The 9,841-nt window shown below is 45.5% G+C and overlaps 1 pseudogene; it reads right to left on the bottom strand.

Moving 5' to 3' along the window:
• Positions 1-396: 396 nt before the first annotated feature.
• Positions 397-9,678, bottom strand: LOC113185742 (putative nuclear envelope pore membrane protein POM 121B pseudogene; annotated as a pseudogene).
• Positions 9,679-9,841: the final 163 nt, after the last annotated feature.

Below are 9,841 nucleotides of genomic sequence, written 5' to 3'. Positions count from 1 at the left end.
AAAAATTAGCTGTCTGTCTTTGTGTTGTACACAAGTACAATCTGTAAAATATCATTCCTAGAAGGTGGATTAATGAAATTCTGAAACCATCTAAACATGATACACCTCTTGGGCAATCTTACATATGTTAAAATTGTTACAGACGTTTTCCCATCCCCACAATTACACATTTTGTGTGGGGTGGTGTCGGGGAGGAAAAGAATTCTTGAAATTAAAGTACATCTTTCTTGACATGTGGCAAATCCATCAGATACATGATAAATCTTTCTTTCGGAGCTGCACTCTATGAGAGTGTTTGTTCTCCTTCAGGATGGCCTGGGCTCCAGTAATTCATTAGCTGAGTATGTAACTGAACTTTGCATCAGAACAAAGTTCCCAAGGCCCCCAGTGAGCAGTTTACTTCTTGCTGAGCACATTGTAAGGTGGTATTTTGAGTTGTTTGCTTTTCCCCTCTTTGAATGCCATGAAGCCATTTACTAGAGCAGAATTGCTTTTGTGTTTCTTTTTCCCTTCTCTTTTCATGTCCATTTCTAACAGGCTCTTCTGTAATGTGGCCATTGGCATGAGCTGTACACTCCGGTAACTGGGTAAGCAATTAGGACAGCCGGACAAATCTTCTCTTTTGCAGCGGGAATTTCCTGGCTTCTCTACACACAATCTGCCAAACAATGAAGATCATGGGAAGAAGCCAAACAGTAAGACCTTTCTTTCCTTAAAAGAAACAAACTCAAAATATTACTTAAATAATTGCCCTTTCGTAGCTGAGGACAAGATGCTTCAGGAACGGATGGCACCAAGATCATGTGGGAGGGGATGACTGGATGCCAACCTCGCCCAGCATCTCCAGCATATAAGGGTAACCTTTTGGATCTCCCTACCTCTGTTGCAACATATCATTTTGGGAGCAAACATTCAGACTCTAGACTGATGCATGGCCGATGGCAGAAGCTCCTCTAAATCTTCATTGACATTCCAAGAGGCCAGCTTGCAGGGTAAGAGCTAAGTGAGACACCTCTTCAGACATTTTGGAAACAAATGATAGATTAGTGATGGTACTGTTATTAGAGCCCAAGATGAGATTTCTTCCACTCTGGAAATGAAACAAACTAAAGGGAAAAAAAATCCAAATATAATTTATTGACACAAAAGGGACAACTGAATTAGTAAGACTAGGCAAGGACTCAAAGGTAAATCAGAGCATGAATCCCATAGGCACAGGATCAGATGAAATGTTTTTTTAAGCCTTTCAAACTTCTGAATTTTGCTGCTCTTGAAATGCAGTTGAAGAAATAGAAAAAGTGTGGCTGGAAGTTCTATCGAAGCCAGAGGAGGAGGAATTCTTGGGTCTAGCAGACTGAATTCATCTCAGAGATGGGAAATGAAGAGCAAAAAGGAGTCATGTTCCCACATCATCCCTGTGGAGAATGCAAAAGCTGTGGCCTCACCCTTCATCTTTGTAGACACCATATGGGATCAATCTTGGTGACAATGATAAGTTCTTGGTGACTGTGATATTTCCCTTTAAGATTCTTGGGATTTGACATGGGACTAGGGTGGGGTGAGAGGGTGGAGGAGGGGGAGGGAGAGAAAGGGATCATTGGGGATGAAAGAGGATAATGAATATCAAACAAACCACAAGAAGACAAAAAGATGGGATTCCTCAGAGAAGTTTCAACACTTCCCAAACAAGTAAGTTAGGGAAACCTCCCTAAATGTGCTGCCCTTAATTTAAGGTAGTAGAGAAGAGGTTTCCTTTGTGCTCTCTGAAGGCTGGAATAAGTTCTGATAGATACTCTTATAAATAATACTGTGATTCTTAATTTCTCAACTTGCTTGGGCTTGCCACTCAAGCAGGACACCTAAGATGAAGTTGGTATGTGTGCTCTTCCAACTGACAAGAACAATCATGAAGGAAAGAGCACAGTATAAGAAGACTGAGGGTGTGCGCTCCTGCAGACAATCAAATAGCATCTCTGGACATATTTTCTAATCTGTGAAATGCGAGTGTTGGGTCAGATAAGCCATCAGAATCCTCTGAGCTCTGGAAACTCCGATCTAACATTCTAGAGGTTTATTTGATGTTTATCTTTGCCATGGTTTTGGATATGAGGTGTCCTGGTAAAGCTCTTGTGTAAGACAATGCAAGAATGTTCAGAGGTGAAATGATTCTACTAAGAGAGATATAACCTAATCAGTGAATCCATCCACTTGCATGGATTAATTGGGTGGTACATGTAGGTAGGAAGAGTGTGGTTGGAGGGAATGAGTCCCTGGGGGGTTACTTTGGGGGTTTTATTTTGTCCTCCGTGAGCAGGCATCTCTCTACTTCTGGATGTCGTGTCCTGAGCTGCTTTCTTCTGCCATGATGTTCTGCCTCACTTTGTGCCCAGAGCAAGGTAACCCTTAGTCATCCCTTCTGCCAACTTCCTCAAAAACTCTCTCCCAAAGGAGAACGCCATGGAGAAAGCTTCCCGTGTAGCATGTCTCTTGTTTTCATTGATAAAAGGCATGTGGCAGACATTATCACGCATGCGTCCTCCTCTTCTGAGGCTATGTCTTCTGGAGGCCTTAAAACAATAACTGAGTAAGGGAGAACAGAAAGGAAGGAAGGAAGGAAGGAAGGAAGGAAGGAAGGAAGGAAGGAAGGAAGGAAGGAAGGATGGAAGGAAGGAAGGAAGGGAGAAGACAAGAGAAAGGAATGATCAGGTCAAAATGAGAGGAATGTGAGGAGGATGCGAGGAAGGAATGGGTGAGGGAAGAAATCATCAGCACCGGCAGGAATGGACTTCACCCGCTGGGCAACCCCCAGAGTGAGAGGGACTCCACAATTCTGGGTTTGGCAGCTCTCCAATGGCTCACAAATTTTTAAAATCATGAGGAATACATTAGCTGGCTTACATGAAAATATAGACCTGTTGTTGTTGTTGTTTTTTTTTCCTCCAGCTTTATGTTAGATAAAAGGATACTTTCATTGGACAGTCTCTGGGAAACAACTGGAATCTACTGACACAAGTAAGCAATCCCACGGGAGCAGCAGCACTATAGAAAATTGGAGAGGCATCCCTGAAGGCCTCGAATTTTCATTCGAGGGACTGGGCTCCATGGGGGACTCCTAAAAGAAACATGAAAGTCCGTGAATTATCATTGGATCCATGGGAAAACTCACAATACCAGCACTCCACTCATTTTTCCAACTCAAATAACTCTCACACTCAGGGCGGCCACTAGGCCCTGGCAGGAAAAGAATAGACATAATCCTGCCATGTTGCATCTATCTATTCTGACAAAAGGAGTGAGGTTGGATTTCAGTGGTAACTACCTGCCGGCTTCTGTATTTAGCACCCCTGCTCAGATGCTTTCATACAGCATTACTGACCAGCTCCATACCAGGCAAAGCTCAAACAGCCACCCATTAACCAGCAACTCAGTCCTACAAAGGAGCAGACTCGGTCACACTCAGGGAGATCACATTAGCACTGTGTGATTCTGGTCACTCAGGAGGAGCAGCCATCATTCTGGAAGAACCAGTACTTAGCTTTCTTCTATTAAATCTTGCCTTTAAAAATGAACCACTTTCAGTAAAATTGAGCTTTGTTAAAAGTCAGGAGAATGGTTGACCTTGGCTGGAGTTGAAAAGAACAAGGAGGCTTCTGGGCGCTAGTGAGGTACTGTTTTTTAAAATTTGAGTCCTGGTTACACAGGTGTGTTTGGTCTATGAAAATTTACTGGGCAGTGTGATTATGATCTTTGTGCGCGTGTGTATGTGTGTGTGTGTATGTATTATAGTTCCATTAAAAAGTACAGTTTTCTTTTAAAAGCACCTTTTTAAAGGAGAGGGATTGTGCTTTCATTCAGTGCTCTATCCCTTGATGTGAGCACAAGGTCTGCCTCCTAGTCATTGTCTTAGAGAAGGTGCTAGCAAATTCAGCAACTGGTGAGGGCTGACTTCCTGGATCACACACAGCTGACTCCTTGCTGTGTTATCTCATGGCAAGAAGTGAGAGCTCCAATTAGTGTCTAAAGACACTAATCCCATTCATGAAACCCTCACCTTCATGATCTAACCCTTCTCAAAGACTCTACCCCCTAACAACATGAACCTGGGGACTTGGGTTTCACTGTCTGAATTTTGGGGAGACGCAATCGTTCAGTCCATTATGATTCTTAATAAATATTTGTCAAATGAAGGGAAAAAGAAAGAGAACTGCTTTTCTTTGGTGTCCTGGCTCCAACCATCTGTTGTTGTCCTTCAGAAATGTTGGCTTCGAATAAGGAGCCACTGGACACACAGTTTACAGATGTCAGCTGGTGACAATGCCTCAGTGTATTTCCCTGGCAAGGAAACTCAGTGAACAGGTGCCTGGCCTTTTGTGTTTTAAATTCTCTTAAGCATCGGATCAATTTTCAAGCCTAGAGAAACCATTGCTAATGACAAATACGAATCATCTGGACCAATGCTTCATGATGGAGAAAAGCAGAAGTAGTGGAAAGGCCCAGCTGCTCTTGGAAGGGCCAAAAGAACTGCCCAGGGGCTGGGGATGTGGCTCAGCGGTAGCGCGCTCGCCTGGCATGCGTGCGGCCCGGGTTCGATCCTCAGCACCACATACCAACAAAGATGTTGTGTCCGCCGAGAACTAAAAAATAAATATTAAAAAAAAATTTAAAAAGTTCTCTCTCTCTCTCTCTCTCCTCTCGCACTCTTAAAAAAAAAAAAAAAAACTGCCCAGGTGGGGCTTTCCTACCACTGAGGAGAGAGCAGCCAGACACCCTGACATTTCCGGGGGCCCCTGCTCTCAGGTGTTTTGTTTTCACTGCTGGACATATTTGTCCTGATTTTAAAAATATGCTTAAATATTTTCCCAAAGTAATCACAAACTTAGACAAAAGTGGCAATGACGACACAAAAATTTTTTTCTGAACCAAGTGAGAATAAGTTGTCAACCCGATGCCCCCTCATCCTGAATACTCCAATGCCCCTTGTACCACAAGAAGGTCATTTTGCCACACAGTCACATTACCACCATCAGATTCAGGAAATTAGCGGGGACACATAACTACCATCAAAACCTTAGGCCTCCTTATGGTTTATGAGCTGTCCTAATGATGTCCTTTATTTCAAAAAGAAGGTCCAATTGAGAATCATGCGTTGCAATGAGTTATCACACTCCTGGGGCTTCTTTCAGTCTACACCAGCTCTGGAGTCTTTCCTAGACTTTCATAATTTAAAAAATTATAAACCATTTTTTTTTAAGTTAAGTAACCTTCAGTTTGAGTTTCTCTGCTGTTTTCTTAAGATTAGAGTTTGGACATTCTTATTTGGTAGGGAATCACAGAAGCGAGGCATGTTTCTCTTCACATTCTCTCAGAGGACACAGGATTTTAATTTGTGCCACGACTAGTCATGCTTACTGGCATCACTCAATAAAAGCGAAATATGTCTGGTTTCTCCATTGTATCATTTCTTTTTTTTTAAGGTCACAGTTTTTTTTTTTATTCTTAATAACATAAGGAGAAAAACCTTACATTCATACTAAAAAGTCCAACTAGACTCAACAGGAATTAAGTCCTTATTTGTAACAGAATGTCCCAGCCTCCTGTTCTGTCCAGTGCATGTACACACGCATGCCCAGGCTGTGCCAGGCCCTTCCTGCTTCAAGGCATTCCTGGACTGAGTGGCCTGTCTATGGAGTGGAGGTGAACTAGCTCAGACTAAAGCTGAGAGGATCCACCTTATATTTGGGCATAGGCAGAAGCTTCATCTCCAGACCTGTGCCCCACCTCCACCCCTCCAATCTTAACAGGTGTTTGAGACTTGAGGTCCAGGATCCTTCCTCAGCCGGGCGCGCAGCCAATCTCACACAGGTTCCCAGCTCTCCTTGGGGTGGGAGCATCCCCTGCCACAAGAGGCAGACGATGGCCCGTGAGGCCAGCAGGTGGCAGAGAGCAGCTGAAGGCAGTGGTGGGCATCCTTCCTGTTCCAGGAGTTTCTCTCCTGGAGCAAGGGTCTTGCCCCTGGCTCTGCTAGACTAACAGTCTTGAGCCACCAAGCTTTTAGGGGGCAAACTGGCAGAGCACCAGAGATGAAAATTGAGTCAGGCTTGGCAGGGCAAAAGAGGGCAGCAGAGCAACACCCACTGGGGTCTCCAAGGCAAAGCTAGATCCAGGTCATTTAAAAAGGAATAAATCCTGCAAGGGACCAGTGAGGGACAAAGCAGCAAGAAATGGGGAAATAAGAGTCCTAGAAAGAGATCTGAGGAAGAGAACCACTTATAGCCTAGCCAAGCGGGTAAAGATTAGGGATAATCCATTTTCCCCAATCCCACGAGATGTAACCAGAGATCCAAGTGGGTGCATCCCACACCCTCTGGAAAGGCCGGCTCTCTGGGAAAAGGTGGGAAAGGAGGACACCTGACTCAATGAGTCAGGAAATGAGCCAACAGCATGTACAGATGTTTCTTTAGGTCTCCAGCCTCACCAGTGCCACTGTTCAAATACAGGTATCTGGGCTTCAGCCCTGCCACCATCTGCCCCCTTTCTGAGGCCCCTACTTCCTCCATAAGAGAGAGGGCCCTGGGATGCTACCAGTACCCTGGTCACTGAAATCAGAGATCTAGGGTAGTTTTGTTTTATGGAACTCGAAGGGTCAAGAGGCTGTTTCTAGCAGGTGCTAAGGTCCAGATTTTGGCAAGGGTAGGGAAATGGGGAAAGGGACAGAGGCTATTTCTTTCAAGTGTGCTGTCAAGCCCCTGGGGTCTTGGATCCCCACATCAATGGGAACAAAGGGGCTGCTGATCTGAAATACCTGACTCCAGTGAATCCTTGAGTGGGTGTTGAGGATGCCCCAAAGGAGAGGCTGCTGCCTGCCTACGGTGCCCACTCTAGCAGCCTGGGTGCTCTGCCCAAAGGTAGGTGTGGAGGTGCTTCCAAATACAGATTTGCTCTCAGGTGTGTCAGCCACATTGAAGTTAAAGGGTGTGTTCTGGCTGGGTGTCCCCAGGGCATTCTGACTCAAGGTCCCCGCAAAGGGGTAGTGGTGCCTGTAGTCCCACTCTGTCCAGCTTCAAAACGGAATGCCCCAGAAGTAGAACTGGGGCCTGGGACAGCCACACGGAGCCTGAAGTCCCCACTGGCAGCTGGGATCGCAGATCCCCTAAACGTAAAAGGGGACAGAGTTGAGCTGCCAAACACTGAGCTATCAGTCCCACTGCTGGTGGTCTGGGTGGTAGCTCTGAAGCCAGAGGTGGTGGCTGCACTAAAAGAGAAAATGGCCATGGAGCCACCAAAGCCTGGCCGTGTGCTGGCAGGAGTGCTGAAGGCTGAGGCTGTGGTTTTCAAGGCAAAAGCCGACTGCGCTGAGCTGCCAAAGGCCGAGTGGGATGGCGCTGGCGCCGGCGCTGGGTCTGCAGATGGGACAGGGGCCACAGAGTTCCCAAAAGTGAAAGAGCTGCCAAATTGTGGGGCGAGGGCTGGCTTGGTGGACCCCTGCTGCTGCCCATCAGCAGCCTCAAATGTGGGCTGGAGGGTGGCTGCTGGATATGCTGGAAGCGGGCTTTGGCTCCAGCCAAAGGGAAAGTTGAAGGCAGGGTGGTCTTGTTACTGAAGTCAGTGTGGGCTGGCTGGTAGTGGCAGGAGCTGAGGTTGTGAGGGAGCTGCCAAAGCCACGGAAGCCAGCAATGCTGCTGGTGGTGGTGGCTGTCTGAACAGTACCAGGCAGGGATTGGCCAAAGGTAGTGACTGCTGTGGTTGTCGGCATGGCACGGGGCTTGCCAAATTGGAATACAGAGCCCACAGCTATGGCAAAGCTGAGGCGGAGGCTGGGGGCCCCCCAAAGGGGAAGGGCCAAGAGGTGGGGGTCGTGCTACTGGTCATCCTGCTCTTGTGCTGGCGACATTGCTGATCCCAAAGCAAAAAGCAGGTTTGGAAGCAAGAGTCTGTGGATGCACTGGTGGTTGGTGGTGGAAGCCGAAGTGGCAGTGGCTAGGTCATCATACTGAATAGAAGAAAAAGTTGGCCCAAATCTCCATCATACTGAATTAGGCCCCGACTTCCTTAATTAAACTCCTATAGTTCAAACATTAAAATCAGGAATTAATAGATGGGATGGATTCAAACTGCTTCTCAGCAAAAGAAACCATCAGTGAGGTGAATGGAGAGCCTACATTTGGGGAACAAATTTTTACCACTTGCACATCAGATAGAGCACTAATCTCTAGGGTATAAAAAGAACTCAAAAAGTTAAACACCAGAAAAACAAATAACCCAATCAATAAATGGGCCAAGGATCTGAATAGACATTTCTCAGAAGGTGATATACAATCAATCAACAAATATATGAAAAAAAATGTTCAACATCTCTAGCAATTAGAGAAATGCAATTCAAAACTATTCCAAGATTTCATCTCACTCCTGTCAGAATGTAGCTATTAAGAATACAAACAATAATAAGTGTTGGCAAGAATGAGGGGAAAAGGCACATTCATACATTGCTGGTGGGACTGCAAAATGGGGCAGCCAATATGGAAAGCAGTATAGAGATTCCTTGAAAAACTGGGAATGGAACCACCTTTTGACCCAGCTATCCCACTCCTCAGTGTATACCCAAAGGACTTAAAAACAGCATACTACAGGGATACAGCCACATCAATGTTTATTGCACCACAATTTACAATAGTTAAACTGTGGAACCAACCTAGATGCCCTCAGTACATGAATGGATAAATAAAATGTGGTATACATACACAATGGAATATTACTCAGCAATAAAAGAGATTAAAATCATGGCATTTGCAGGTAAATGGATGGGGTTGGAGAATATAATGCTAAGTGAAGTTAGCCAATACCAAAAATCAAATGCCGAATGTTTTCTTTGATGTAAGGAAGTTGATTCATAGTGTGGTTGAGAGGGAGAGCATGGGAGGAGTAGATGAACTCTAGATAGGGCAAAGGGGTGGGAGGGGGCATGGGGGTAGGAAAGAAGGTGGAATGAGATGGACATCATTACCCTAAGTACATGTATGAAGACACGAATGGTATGAATATATACTTTGAATACAACCAGGGATATGAAAAATCGGGCTCTATATGTGTAATATGAATTGTAATGCATTCTGCTGTCATATATAACAAATTAGAATAAAAATAAAATAAAATAAAAAAAGTTGGGGTGGCAGTGCTGGTCATCATGGGGATGGTGGGGCTGGAAGAAGCCGTGGCTGTGATGGAGAGGCTGCACTGCGAGGGTCCTTCTATCTCGCTTTTAGGTGGCATCATAAAAATGGGCTTGAACATGGGAGAAGCATTAGACCTATCGGGGGCAGCTGGGGAGGAAGGGTCAGAGGGCATGCTTTTTGACTGCCAAATAGCAGACCTTGCTTGGGGGTAGGGGAGGAGGCAGGTGGGCTTGGGGATTTGGCAGATGTGTGGGACTGAAGGTCTGGAGGTGACTTGGTGTCAGCTACTGGTGCTGTGGAGGAAGTAGGGACCAGCTCCAAGAAAGTGGCTGTGGATTTTGAGACTGAAGAGGTGACTGGCAGGGGTCCTGGTGGTGAAGAGCCAAGAGAGGCCAGAAGGCTGGGTGTCCTCAGAAGTGAAGGGGCCACAGTAGTTGCCACTCCAGCAGATTCATGGAGGGACAGAACCAGGAGACTCTGTGTCATTGCTACTTGTAATAATAAACATTTTCGGGGGAAATACTTTGAAACTATGTGAATATCCCACTATTGTCAAACTTCCGCTTTATTCATTAATTACATCTTCATGGACCCATGGCTTCCTTCCCGCTTATTTGGTGGGCTATCATGCATTGTTATAATTTTTTCTTGAGATGGCTTTAATCATTGTG

The sequence above is a fragment of the Urocitellus parryii genome, chromosome 5, assembly GCF_045843805.1.
Source record: "Urocitellus parryii isolate mUroPar1 chromosome 5, mUroPar1.hap1, whole genome shotgun sequence".
NCBI lineage: Eukaryota > Metazoa > Chordata > Mammalia > Rodentia > Sciuridae > Urocitellus > Urocitellus parryii.
This window is presented reverse-complemented; position numbering and strand designations above follow the sequence as displayed.